The 12,953-nt window shown below is 39.3% G+C and overlaps 1 long non-coding RNA gene across 1 annotated transcript in view; it reads left to right on the top strand.

Annotated features, from left to right (window-relative positions):
- LOC138837311 (uncharacterized) overlaps nucleotides 1-12,953 on the top strand; it is a 109,183-nt gene that overhangs the window by 94,976 nt on the left and 1,254 nt on the right. The gene's annotated exons all lie outside the window — the stretch shown is intronic.

The raw sequence follows: 12,953 nt of genomic DNA, 5'->3' as shown, positions 1-12,953 counted from the left end.
TTAGATATGAGACCCTTGCCCATTGTATGGCTAGTGAAGATCTTCTCCCAATCCATGGGCTTTCTATTGATCTTACTAGCTATGTCTTTTGCCATGCAGAAGCTCTGTGGTTTCATGCAATCCCATTTGTCCAACCTTTCTTTGATTTGTTGTGTTTCTAGGTCTTTATTAAGAAAATTTTGGCATGTGTCAAGGAGCCCTAGAGTTTCTCCTATTCTGTCCTGTAATGTTTTCAGAGTGTCTGCTTTGACTTTGAGGTCTTTGATCCATTTGGAGTTGGTTCTGTTGCAGGGTAATATATAAGGATTTAGCTTTAGTTTTCTACAGGTGTTTATCATGTTATGCCAGCATCATTTCCTGAAGAGGCTGTCTTTCTTCCAGTCTCTTATTTTAGCTCCATTATCAAAGATTAGGTGGCTGTAGGTCTGTGGGTTCATTTCTTGGTCTTCAGTTCTATTCCATGGGTCCTCAGGTCTGTTCTTGTACCAGTACCAAGCTGTTTTGATTGCTATGGTTTTGTAGTAGAGTTTGAAATTCGGGGGGCTGGAAGGTGGCTTAGCGGTAGAGTGCTTGTCTTGCATGCATGAGACCCTGGGTTCGATTCTGCAACACCACATAAGCAGAAAATGCCAGAAGTGGTGCTCTAGCTCAAGTAGTAGAGTGCTAGCCTTGAGCTGAAAAGCTGAGGGACAGCACAGGCCCAGAGTTCAGGCTGCACAACTGACAAAAGAAAAAAAAAGAAAGAAAGAAATTTGATATTGCTATTCCTTCAGTACTGTTCTTACTGTTCTTTCTGGTAAGGAATTTTTTGCTATTCAGGGTCTTTTATTGTTCCATTTGAAATTTTGGATTGCTTCTTTTATTTCATTGAAGAATGAGGTTAGGATATTGATAGGTATCGCATTGAATTTGTAGACAGCTTTTGGCAGTATTGCCATTTTCACAATGTTAATCCCCCCAATCCAGGAGCATGGAAGGGTTTTCCATTTCCTTAGTTCTGCTAAAACTTCTTTTTTCAGGGTTTTAAAGTTTTCATCATAGAGGTCCTTTACTTCTATAGTTAATTATTAGGTATTTTATTCTTTTGTGGGGCTATTACAAAGAGGAGTTGCTTTCCTGATTTCAGCCACACTCTTCTCATTATTGGCATACAGAAAAGCCATTGATTTTTCAGGGTTAATTTTGGATCCTGCTACTTTGCCAAAGTTTCTGATCAGCTTGAGTAATGTGGGAGTCTATGGGATTCTTTAAATACAAGATCATGCCATCTGCAAAGAGGGAGAGTTTTACTTCATCTTTTCCTATTTGGATTCCCTTTATATTTGCATGTTTTCTTATTGCTGTAGCTAGGCATTCTAATACTAAATGGAAGAGAAGTGGAGAGAGTGGACATCCTTGTTTCATTCCTGAGTTTAGAGAAAATGGCTTTAGCTTTTCGGCATTAAGTATAATTCTGGCTGTAGGTTTGTCATACACAGCCTCTATTGTATTGAGGAGTGTTCCATGGATTCCTAGTTTTTCCAGAGCCTTCATCATCATAAAGGGGTATTGGGTCTTGTGAAATGTTTTTCCTGCATATATTGAGATAATCATGTGCTTCTTATCCTTGCTCTTGTTGGTGTGATTAATGATATTAATTGATTTGTGTATATTGAACCAGCTTTGTATCCCTGAAATTAATCCTGTTTGATCATGGTGTATGATTTGATAAACTTTATTTGTTAATTTTCCTTCTTTACTGTATTGGTGCTAGGGATCAAACTCAAAGCCTTCCACATACTAGGCAGTACTTTACCAAAGAGTTACATCTCTAGCCATTTAATTAATTAACTAATTACTTAATTAATCATGTTTTAAGACAAAGTTTTGCAAGAAGCCTATGCGTTTCAGGCTAGTCTTGACCACTCTTCCTTCTCCTGTTTTCACTTCATGAGTTTTGGGATTAAAAGTATGTTACCATACCTAATTCATTTGCTGATTTTGTGTTCTACTATTTTCATTTTTATTTTATCTCTTTTTTTCTTGCTACATATTTCCAAGAATGATTGACACAACTCTTCTGGGATGCTGCATCCCCCATGACTAGGAACAAGGCAGCAATGGAAACTGGACCATGGAGCTGAGGTTTGGGGTACCAGAGGACCTGTTGTCTTCTGCCATCTTCAGATTCCAATGCTCCAATGACCAAGGTTTTTATTATATTTCATATAGGGAAGTATGAGCAGAAAATAAAGAATAAGCATCAACATGTGACAATATTTTGTATACAAGTGGTAGATGACTTCCTCATCTTGGTAACTAGAGCTAACAGTAAACAGCTTACAATTTTCATTAACTGAGTGTATCTCCAGGCAGTTTAGGGTGGAATTAGCCCATACCCAGGATAGAAATCTGAATTCCTGTTATGCCAGGACTGGTTGATCTTTTAGGGCCCTAGTCCCCAGCGTTCTGGGTGCTTTACTGGGAAATTGGCATTCCAATCTCTTGGCGCTGTCATACTCACAGCTTCAGCCTGGCATAGGGCTCCTCACAGAGGATTCCTTAAAAATGATTATTTCTATTGTTAGGATGCATAGGACTGTGGATACATAGAAGGTAAATTTAGTGAGCCAAGTGGACTCCTGCTGCAAGCAAAGTAGTATAGTAGGTGCATCTTACTAGTATTAACTCCCACCAGGATTAGTGTTCCGAGCATGGCATCACTGAAGCCATTGAGTTTGGTGTTTTCTCTGAACAACAGAGCTGGACTTCAAACCAATCAGAGCATCACCATTTTCACCTTAATGGGTATAAATAGTATGATATGTCAGTGTCCCCACAACTCTAGAAAAATAAAAATGTGAAGACACAGATGGCTCACTGGCAACCTTCATAGAAAATCATTCAAGCAATCCTCCCCAATTAAAAATGAGTCCCAAGGCTAATGGATGTGAGGATGTATTTCTTTTCATTAGTCAACAGGTGAAGACAAAAGTAAGGCTGCTACTGCAGGGCTACCCTGTAATAAATTGGACACAGAAGAGCACCCAGTGCGGATGTCAACTGTCTTCCAGGAAAACAAAATCTGGATTTTCTGGTTTGTTGGAGTGTGTTTTCAAAATATTTCCTAATAATTTCCTGAATTTTATATCCTCCTTTTCATTTCTGATTTATTAATTTGTTCTTCTCTCTTCATCTTTTTGTCAGTTGGGTATAAGTGTGTTAATCTTACTCAGCCTGTTGAAGAACCCTTTGTTTCATTGATTCATTCCACTGTTCTTTTGCTCCCCAGTTCATTAATTTCTGACCTAATTTTTATGTGTATTATTAATCTACTGAAGAGAGTGGGGTGTTGGGTCACCCACCATTATTATGTCTGAATCTATCTGTCCAGTATGTTTGTCATATGAACTTGGGGGCACTGGTATTCAGTGTGCATATACTTAGGGTTGTTATAGCTTCTTGACTAATTGTAACTTTCATTAATATGTAAAGATCTTTCTTATCTCTTCTCACTACTTTTTGCTTCAAATTGTCATTGTTCAATATTAGTATAAATATTTCTGCTTGCTTGACACACATTTTTTCCATTCTTTTGTATTACATCCCATTCCTTTGTATATTGTATTCTGACTTTAATGCCCATTAACATATATCTAGCAGTGATATTGCTTTGTAGTCTTTTGAGTATCCTCTATGCTGCTGTTCCTAGTGGTTGTATTAGGTAACATCCCCACCAATAGTGTGTAAGGCTTCCATTTCACTTTTCCCTGGCATCCTTGACAGCACTTATTTATTTTTTCTTGATGATGTGGAATCTGAATGATGTTTTGATGGCTAAAATGTTGAGCATTTTCATATGTATTTATACGTCCTTTGGAAGTTGTCTTTTTGGCTCATTTGTTGGTTGATGATGGAACACTGGGTCTTGCACGTGCTAGGGAAAAACTCTCCTTCTGAGCTACCACCCCCAGTCCTGGAATAGACCTCTTGAGGATACCATGTTACTTGGGAATTAGAGTCAGATTTATAGTACATACCAAAAGGATTGGACCAATATCTTCTGGGAACCAAGAAAGGTCTATAAATCTAAAGTTTTATTTTTAACTAGACTCTAAAATCATTAAGGTCCAAAACATGATACATATTACAATTCTTGCATCTAGGAAGTAAGTGAATGTTGAAATATTCAGGAGATGTGTAGATGTAGAACTGGCTGAGAACAAGCTTTGCCAGATTATTTTGTGATTTGTTCCTCTTGCCTGTGTTGACTTCCCAGTACTTGACTTGCTGCTTCCAGCCTATAACCTCTTTCCTTTAAACATAAACACCTAAAGGTCTTTGCTTTCTCTTTGGCCATCACTATTGATTGCGCTGTCATATAAAACCTGTGCCCAAGAAAGAAGTGGTTTAGGGTAATTGACAGTGAGTAACATGACTGACATGTGATGTTCGCTTTACCCTGTAAGCAACACCAGCTTTTGCTGATTAATTGGAGAGTAGAAAATGTGAAATTGATCTGGGTATGGGGCAGAGAGTGAGGGAGAATGATGGAAGGAGTGGCTGTAATGAAGAAGCACTGGAAATGTGAATGGATATGTTAAATTGTAACCCTTTGTAATAAGCATATGAAGTTTAAAAAATAAAAAAATATAAAGAGCAGGCAATGAAAACTAATATGGAGAGTCTGGAGGAAGATGGTGAAGAGAAGCTGAGGCTAAACAAGCTCTCACATAGAAAGCAGTTTTAGTGTTCCAGTGAACAGTCCTAGGCTAGAGAGTCACACCAAGTGTGCCATCAGAGTACAGAGAGTTTGGCCAGAGCGGAAAAATCCAGGCAGCTTGGTCAAGGAGGCAGATCTGAACACTTGCCATTGTCTGCAGCAGCAGTGGCTGCTGCTGCAGCTGCGATGTCAACAGAGAGAGCCCAGGACAAAGGTGCCAGATGTGGTGTGAGAGCAGATGCTATTCACTACCCGCAAGAACTGACAAGGAGTAGAAATTTTCATCCTGATGATCACGGACCATGGACGGACCAGAAACCAAGAGGCTGGCGTGAGTACCCCCAAGACATCCTCACGCCTTCTCAAGGAGCAGTGGTGGGAAGGTAGCTGCTCCCCCCACTGGAGAAGAAGTCCATCTTTGATACTGACAAAGGCCCAGCCCGAGCAGCTAGCTCCAACTCAGGCCTTGGAAGAAAACAATAGGAGCCATTCAACAGGAAACAGGAACCTGACCTGTCCTGCCAAGCTCAGCTCCATCCAGGGGGAAGTCACCCTTCCCAGGCAGAGAAGCTTCCACCCCCAGAGGAGTGACTTTCTTCACTGGGTAAAGAGTCAGAGGCTGCCCCTAGGCAGCACACCCAGCAGCAGGAGGGGTAAAAGACAAACAATTGAAACTCAATAAACATAAATTCTGAGAATGGCTATAGCCTGGGGTCTCTGAGTGTCTTAGGAGCTAGCCAATCAGGGAAAAGCTACTGATTGCTGATAAGACTCAACCCCAACTAGAACCTAGCACCATCACAGTAACTTCAAGCTAGAGGAAACAGCCATCTCTTTCTTTTGTGATACTCAAAGAAGATCTCCCTCCCATTGAACTAGCCTGGGAGGAGGATCACAAAGCCCTTAGTAAGGCAGAGCTTTTTTTTGCCTACCCATAAAACTGACTTAAGAATCCAATCAAGCCACAGGAAAACCAAACAGAGACTCCATCAAGAGACTGGTTACCAACACAGGGGAGATACAAAATCTTCCAGCCACCCTCCCCCAAAAATCAAAGAACCCTTTTTTTCTATTTAATTTTTTTAATTAAATTTTTTTTCTATTTTTTCTTTCATAATTTTTATTTTAGATCTGTGTTTTTTGTTCTTTAAAAAAAATTTCTTTTAACCTTTTGGTCCCTTTTTTTTCATGACTTAATTACTGTTCTGATCATCCCCAGATATATACACATTGTCGATTATTAGACCTTATCAACTTCATTGTCCACATACTGAATTCAGAAATTGATTACTCAAGAAGAGCCTGGAATGATGTATGCCATGCCTTAAAGACAAACAAGAATACTGTACCTAGGTAAACTTTTCTTTATAACCGAAGGTCAAATACAAACCTTCCAGAGCAAAGAAAAAATAAACCAATATATCTTACCTCTTAGGCTTAACTTCTTTAACAGTAGTATTATTTCTTTATACCTATATAATTTTTAAGTATTCCATTTTAAAATTTTTTATTCTTTCATTTTTCCTTTTTATCTCTTTCTTCCTCTTATTCTATCCTTTTCTTCTATCAGTATTATTTTTTATACTTAGTTAATACTTGTTTCATTTTTAAATTTATATTTTTGTTTCTTCATTTTTTTCTTGTTTCTTTATCTCTCTCCTTTCATTCTGTTCTATCCATTTCCTCTCTGAGATTAAGACTTGGTTAAATTCACTCTTTCCTTTTACCTCTTCACATCCCTCTAATCCTATTTTTCCCCAAGTTTCTCCCTAAACCTATTAATTTTTGGTCTGCTGAATCCCTCTTTGATGTTTTTAGCCCATTGATCCATAGTTGTTTGATGTTGAATAAATTGTATCTGTTGAACTAGATTTATCTTCAGCCATTTTGACTGTGCAACTAGAGGACTCTGGTTGATGCTTGCCTTAAAATAGTGTTCTAAGACAAAATTGGTGTTACTTTCATACCAAATGGGCAGAACAAGCTGGAGAAACACAAGAAAAATGGAAAGTCCAGGTATCTCAACTCACTCATGATAATCAGGTGACAGAACAGTTAATGAATAATCCAGAGGAGAGTTCCCAAAAAGCTCTGCAAACGCTACTGGTAAACATGGTGAATGAAAAGATTGAAAGCCTGCAAAGGATTCAGTGTGAGTATGATAGGGAGCAAGATGAGGATAACCAAAGATTAATACAGGAACTTCATGAGCATGATGAGGCTAACCAAAAATTAATACAGAAATCTTGTGAGCATGAGGAAGCTGATTAACGATTAATACAGGAATTGAGTGAGCAGGCTGAGAATAGACAAAGATCAGTAGAGGCATTCATGGAATACATAAACAGACAGCTGAAGGGATCCAGGGAAACCACAAAGGGAATGCTGAATGGAGCCCATCAGAAGGAAACCATAACCAATCAACAAGGGTATTTGAGAATAAACACTGAACACTAAATTAAGGAAGTAAAGAAGTCCATACATACAAGATGTAAAACAAAGCTCCAATAAAGAATTTGAAGCCATCAAAGCCAACCAATTAGAAGGAAAGAAAATAAAAAACAGTAGAAAGTCTTGACAGTAAGACCATGCAGAAGATCGAATCTCTGGGATTGATGACAGCCTAGATATTATAGAGAAAGAGCATACAACTATCCAAGACAAATCCAAGAAATATGATCAATCTATTCAAATTTGGAAGACATCATCAGAGGGCCCAATCTGAGAATAATGGGTATAGAGGAGCACCTAGAGACAGAAGTTAACCGTCTAGGAAATTTAATTAACAGGATCCTAGCAGAGAACTTCCCAAACATGATAGGCCTATTCAGACACAAGAAACAAACCAGAACAGGACATCCCATCGTCACATTATAATCCTCACAGGATTAATTCAGACCAAGAAAAGGATCCTTGAAGCTGTCAAGAAGAGAGGATCAATTACCTATAAACGGTAACCAATTAGAATGACCTCAGATTTCTCAGCAGAGATGATTAAAGCAAGAAGAGCCTGGAATGATGTATGCCATGCCTTAAAGACAAACAACTATCAATCAAGAATACTGTACCTAGGTAAACTTTCCTTTATAACCGAAGGTCAAATACAAACCTTCCAGAGCAAAGAAAAAATAAGCCAATATATCTTACCAAACCAGCCCTACAAAAGATACTTAAAGATGTCCTAAACATAGAAAATCAACAAGAGCACAATAAAGGACAAGAAACTGCACCAAACTGAGAATCCAAGAACCATAGGAAGAACCCAGTTGTCACAGCCCCCAAGAAGTGGATAACATGGCAGGAACTACTCTCAGTCCTAAGTCTCAACATTAATGGACTAAAATTTCCAATTAAGCTACATAAACTGTCTAGTTTGATTAAAAAGCAAGATTCTTCTATCTGCTGCCTTCAAGAGTCACACCTTACCCATAAAAACAAACATATTCTGAAAGTGAAAGGCTGGAATAAAATCTACCAAGCAAATGGCCTCCATAAACAGGCAGGAGTTACAATTTTAATATCAGATAAAATAGGCTTCAAATTAAAATTAGTGAGAAGAGATAAAGAAAGTTGCTATATACCAATTAAAGGATCTATCCTTCAGGGGGATATGACAATTCTAAATATCTATTCACCAAACAATGGAGTACCCATTTATCCAAGAAACACAACTTTCCCTTTAATCTCACAAAGATCCAAAGACATTAATTGTTGGGGACTTGAACACACCACTCTCCCCACTAGATAGATCAACCCGGCAAAAACTCAACAGAGAAACCTCAGATCTAAACAACTGCAAATATCAACTAGATTTACAGACAGCTACCGAAAATTTTACCCAGCAACATCAGAATACCCATTTTCTCAGCAGCACATGGAACATTTTTCCAAAATAGATCACATTTTAGGTCACAAAACAAACTTGTCCAAATTCAAAAACATTGAAATCATGCCCTGCATTCTCTCAGGCCACAAGGGAATAAAATTAGAACTCAAGACGAAAAGCCACCAAAGAAAACCCTGTAACACATGGAGACTGAACAACACATGGGTGAAACACCAGTGGGTCATGGAAGAGATTAGAAAAAAATTCAAATGTTCATGATATTCAACAAAAATGAGCACATAAACTACTAGCTCCTCTGGGACACAGCAAAGGCAGTATTCAGAGGCAAGTGTATAGCTCTGAATTGTCACATCAACAAATTGGAGAGATCTGAAAACAACAAATTAATGAGACATCTGAACCTCCTTGAAAAAGAGCAGCAAGCTAAACCCCAATCCAGTAGACCGAAATAAATAATTAAAATTATATCAGAATTAAACAAATTAGAATCCAAAAAAAAAAACATAGAAAGAATCAACAAAACAAAGAGTTGGTTCTTAGAAAAAATTAACAAAATTGACAGACCCTTAGTAAGTCTTATCAGAAAAAGAAGAGAACACACCCAAATGAACAAACTCAGAGATAAGAATGGAAACATCACCATAGAAACAACCAAGACTCAGCCTTTATGCTAATAAGTTTGAGAATCTGGAAGAAATGGAAGATTTCCTAGCAAATGTCAACATGTCAGAACTAAACCAAGATGAGTTAAACCAACTTAACAGAACCATATCAAGCAGTGAAATAGAAACAGCAAAAAGAGACCTCCTATCTAAGAAAAGCCCAGGACCAGATGGTTTTACAGCGGAATTCTACAAGGCCTTCAAAGCAGAGCTCAGACCAATAGTCCTCCAACTCTTCAATGAAATTGAAAGAAAAAGTTCACTACCAAACTCATTCTATGAAGCCATCATAACCCTCATCCCAAAATCAGGCAGGGACTCATCAAGGTAAGAGAACTATAGACTCATTTCTTTGATGAACATCGATGCAAAACTGCTCAACAAAATTTTGGCCAATCAACTTCAACAATTCATCCAAAAAATCATACACCATAATCAAACAGGATTCATTTCAGGAATGCAAAGCTGGTTCAATGTATGCAAATCAATTAATATAATTCATCACACCAACAAGAGCAAGGATAAGAACCACATGGTTATCTCAATAGATGCAGAAAAAGCATTCGACAAGATCCAATACCGCTTTGTGATGATGGCTCTGGAAAATCTAGGAATCCATGGAACATTCTCAATGCAGTAAAGGCTGTATATGACAAACCTACAGCCAGCATTATACTTAGTGGCAAAAAACTAAAGCCATTTCCTCTAAACTCAGGAACAAGACAAGGATGTCCACTCTCTCCACTTGTCTTTAATTTTTTTTTTGGGGTCCGGTCGTGGGGCCTGAACTTTGGGTCTGGGTGCTGTCCCTCAGCTCTTCAGCTCAAAGCTAGCACTCTACCACTTGAGCCACAGTGCCACTTCCGGCTTTTATCTTTTTGCTTATGTGGTGCTGAGGAATCGAACTCAGGGCCTCAGGCATGCAAGGCAAGCTCTCTACCACTGAGCCACCTTCCCAGCCCTCCACTTGTCTTTAATTTTTATTTTACAATTACTCAAATGCTTGTTTTCATTGTTAAAGTAATGAATCAGATTAAGATATGTCTCACTTCAATTCTGTCTCTCAATCCTATTTACATCCGTTTCTTATAAGGAAGATTTTAAAAAAATTATTGTGAAAATACCGTACAGAGGGGTTACAATTACATGGGCAAGATAGTGAGTACAAAGAAGATTTTTGAACATTAAATAATCTAAAATATTTGATTTGATTTTGAATTTTTTAAAATTATATAAGCAATGATATAAAAATATCTTCCAGTTAATATTCTTCTTTTTTTTTTTTCAGGTAAGGGGTAGGTTTATTCATCGCTCTGGCTGGCACCAGGCCACATTGGCCCTCCACAAGGCTGGGAAAGGCCTGGGAAAGACCTGGTAAATAGAAATTTTTTTTTTTTTTTTGCAGAGTGGGGGGGATCCGGTCGTGGGGCCTGGGCACTGTCCCTCAGCTCTTCACCTCTAGGCTAGCGCTCTACCACTTGAGCCACAGTGCCACTTCTGGCTTTTTTTTTTTTTTCTGCTTATGTGGTGCTGAGGAATCGAACTCAGGGTCTCATGCATGCAAAGCATTCTACCACTGAGCCACCTTCCCAGCCCTCAAGTTAATATTATTCTTAGATGAACAGAATAAGCTTTGCACACTTGTCAGCAGTTTGGTTTTCAAACTTGTTACGTTACCATGGTCATCACTCCATGTATGACACATAGATTGCCCCAGTCTTTGTTTTATAGTTTAATGGCTCATCATATTTAAAGTATTTGATGAATACATATTACTTGTACAAAGGGGTTTAATATGATGTACTTTGATCGCATTCTTTATTACTCTTTCTTATCACTCAGTACACAATCAGTGATTTTACAAGTAATCTGCTGATAGGTAATATGGTCATTTCAAGTCTTTTGTTATCAAACCTTGTGCACTTAATTTATGAATTACTTGTGAAACTATCTTTCTCTCTTTCTTTTCTTCTTTTTTCCCTTTTTCCCTCCCACTCTCCTATCCTTCCTTCCTCCCTTCCTTCCTCCCTTCCTTCCTCCCTTCCTTCCTTCCTTCTTTCTTTCCTTCCTTCCTCCCTTCTTTCCTTTCTGTCTTTCTTTCTTTCTGGGTATTGTCAGTGTAAGGTATATTAAGTAGGTAAGTTTCATTAGGTAGCTGATGAAAAGAACACCATGAAGTATTCAGGTAGGAAAAGAAGTTTATTTATTGAACTGCTGCCCCTGCCCTGCATGGTGGAGAGGCATGATGGGGAGACCCACCCCCAGGCCAGGACTTATCTAGGCCAGGGACAGGAAGAGGTATGGCCAGGTGGGGGAAAGGTGTGGCCACATTGGACCTCAGGGGCTGGGAACCTCCTATGGTTTGATGGGAGGTGTGACCAGAGGCCACCCAGGATGTAACCTAGCAGGAGGGGGAGGTGACTGCTTCCAGGTGTGCAAATTAGCTAGTTAACACAGATACTGGGCAGAAACTTAGCCAAGAGGTAGGGAGGTGTCTGCACACAGACTGCATGGCCTGGAGCAGATCTTACCATCACCTTGAGCTTTTTCTGCTCTGGTCTAGCACTCTACCACTTGAGCCACAGCTCCATTTCCAGCTGTTTGGTGGTTAATTGGAGGTAAGAGTCTCATGGACTTTTCCTGCCAGGGCTAATTTCAAACCATAATCCTCAAAACATTAGCTCAGATAAGGGTGTAACCACTAGGGCCCAGCTACTTTCCTTTTCCTTCAGTATATTCGGGGAGGTGCACAGGATGGAGGATGAGGTAGTGAAGTAAGGGAAAGACTAGTTCTAAGTAAGTCACCTTGTTTTCAGGTGATAGGGCTGTCTACCCTGTGTCTAAGACCTAGAGGTGAGACATGCCATCCTTTGAATAGCAGATAAACCATGTTGTAAACCCTGTTGTTTAGACCCAAAAGGATATGTAAATGCATTGTGTTGGTTAGCCCCAGGGAAATGCCACCTCCCAGGGGATGAGCATGCCTGAAATCTGAAAGGCAGGGGCAGAGACCTGTCAGTCCTGGCCTGGAACTTGAGACACTCTCCATTTTCCTGTGGCCTTGGTCCTGGAGGCTGACCAGATTTGAGGGGGAGACCTGTGCAGATGTTTTTACATCAGGCCTATGTGCTGTGTCTGGTTCCTGGCCTTCCTCCAGTCAGCAAGGCGTTACATTTCAGCTCTCCTTTAGGGTTGATCTGGGTCGTTAGTACTGTTTTGCTGCTTTTTCTTTCCTCTCCTGTTCTCATGACTCAATTTTCTTTTTTTTTCCTATTTATTTATTTATTTAGAAAATACTGTACAGAGGGATTACAATTACATGGGCAAGATAATGAGTACATTTATCAAGCATTGTAGCCTCCTCCTTTGTTTCCCCTTCCCATCCCTTTTCATTCTCCCCCCACTACCTCCCCCACCAATCATCCTCCCTCCCTCCCACCCTCACCAAAGTTGTAAAGCTCTTTTTTCACCATAATGACTTGTACATCTCATTGTTGCAATGGGTCCACCTGTATCCCTATTTAAATGATTTGTTCATGACTCAGTTTTCTAACAGTGTTAAGTATAATCACAGGGCTGCAGGTCTTTGGGGCAAGAGTCTGCCTGACAGTTTTCCAGTAAAGAGTCCCAGTTCAATCTCTCAAAATGTGGCTTGTCTGTATCTCACTGACTGGATTCACCTTAAAACAGTGGAGGAGAGGTATGTTTATCAGGCAACAGAGACAACATAGGAAGTAGGTCT

The sequence above is a fragment of the Dipodomys merriami genome, unplaced genomic scaffold (assembly GCF_024711535.1).
Source record: "Dipodomys merriami isolate MVZ:Mamm:240054 unplaced genomic scaffold, mDipMer1.0.p SCAF_27, whole genome shotgun sequence".
Classification (NCBI taxonomy): domain Eukaryota; kingdom Metazoa; phylum Chordata; class Mammalia; order Rodentia; family Heteromyidae; genus Dipodomys; species Dipodomys merriami.
This window is presented reverse-complemented; position numbering and strand designations above follow the sequence as displayed.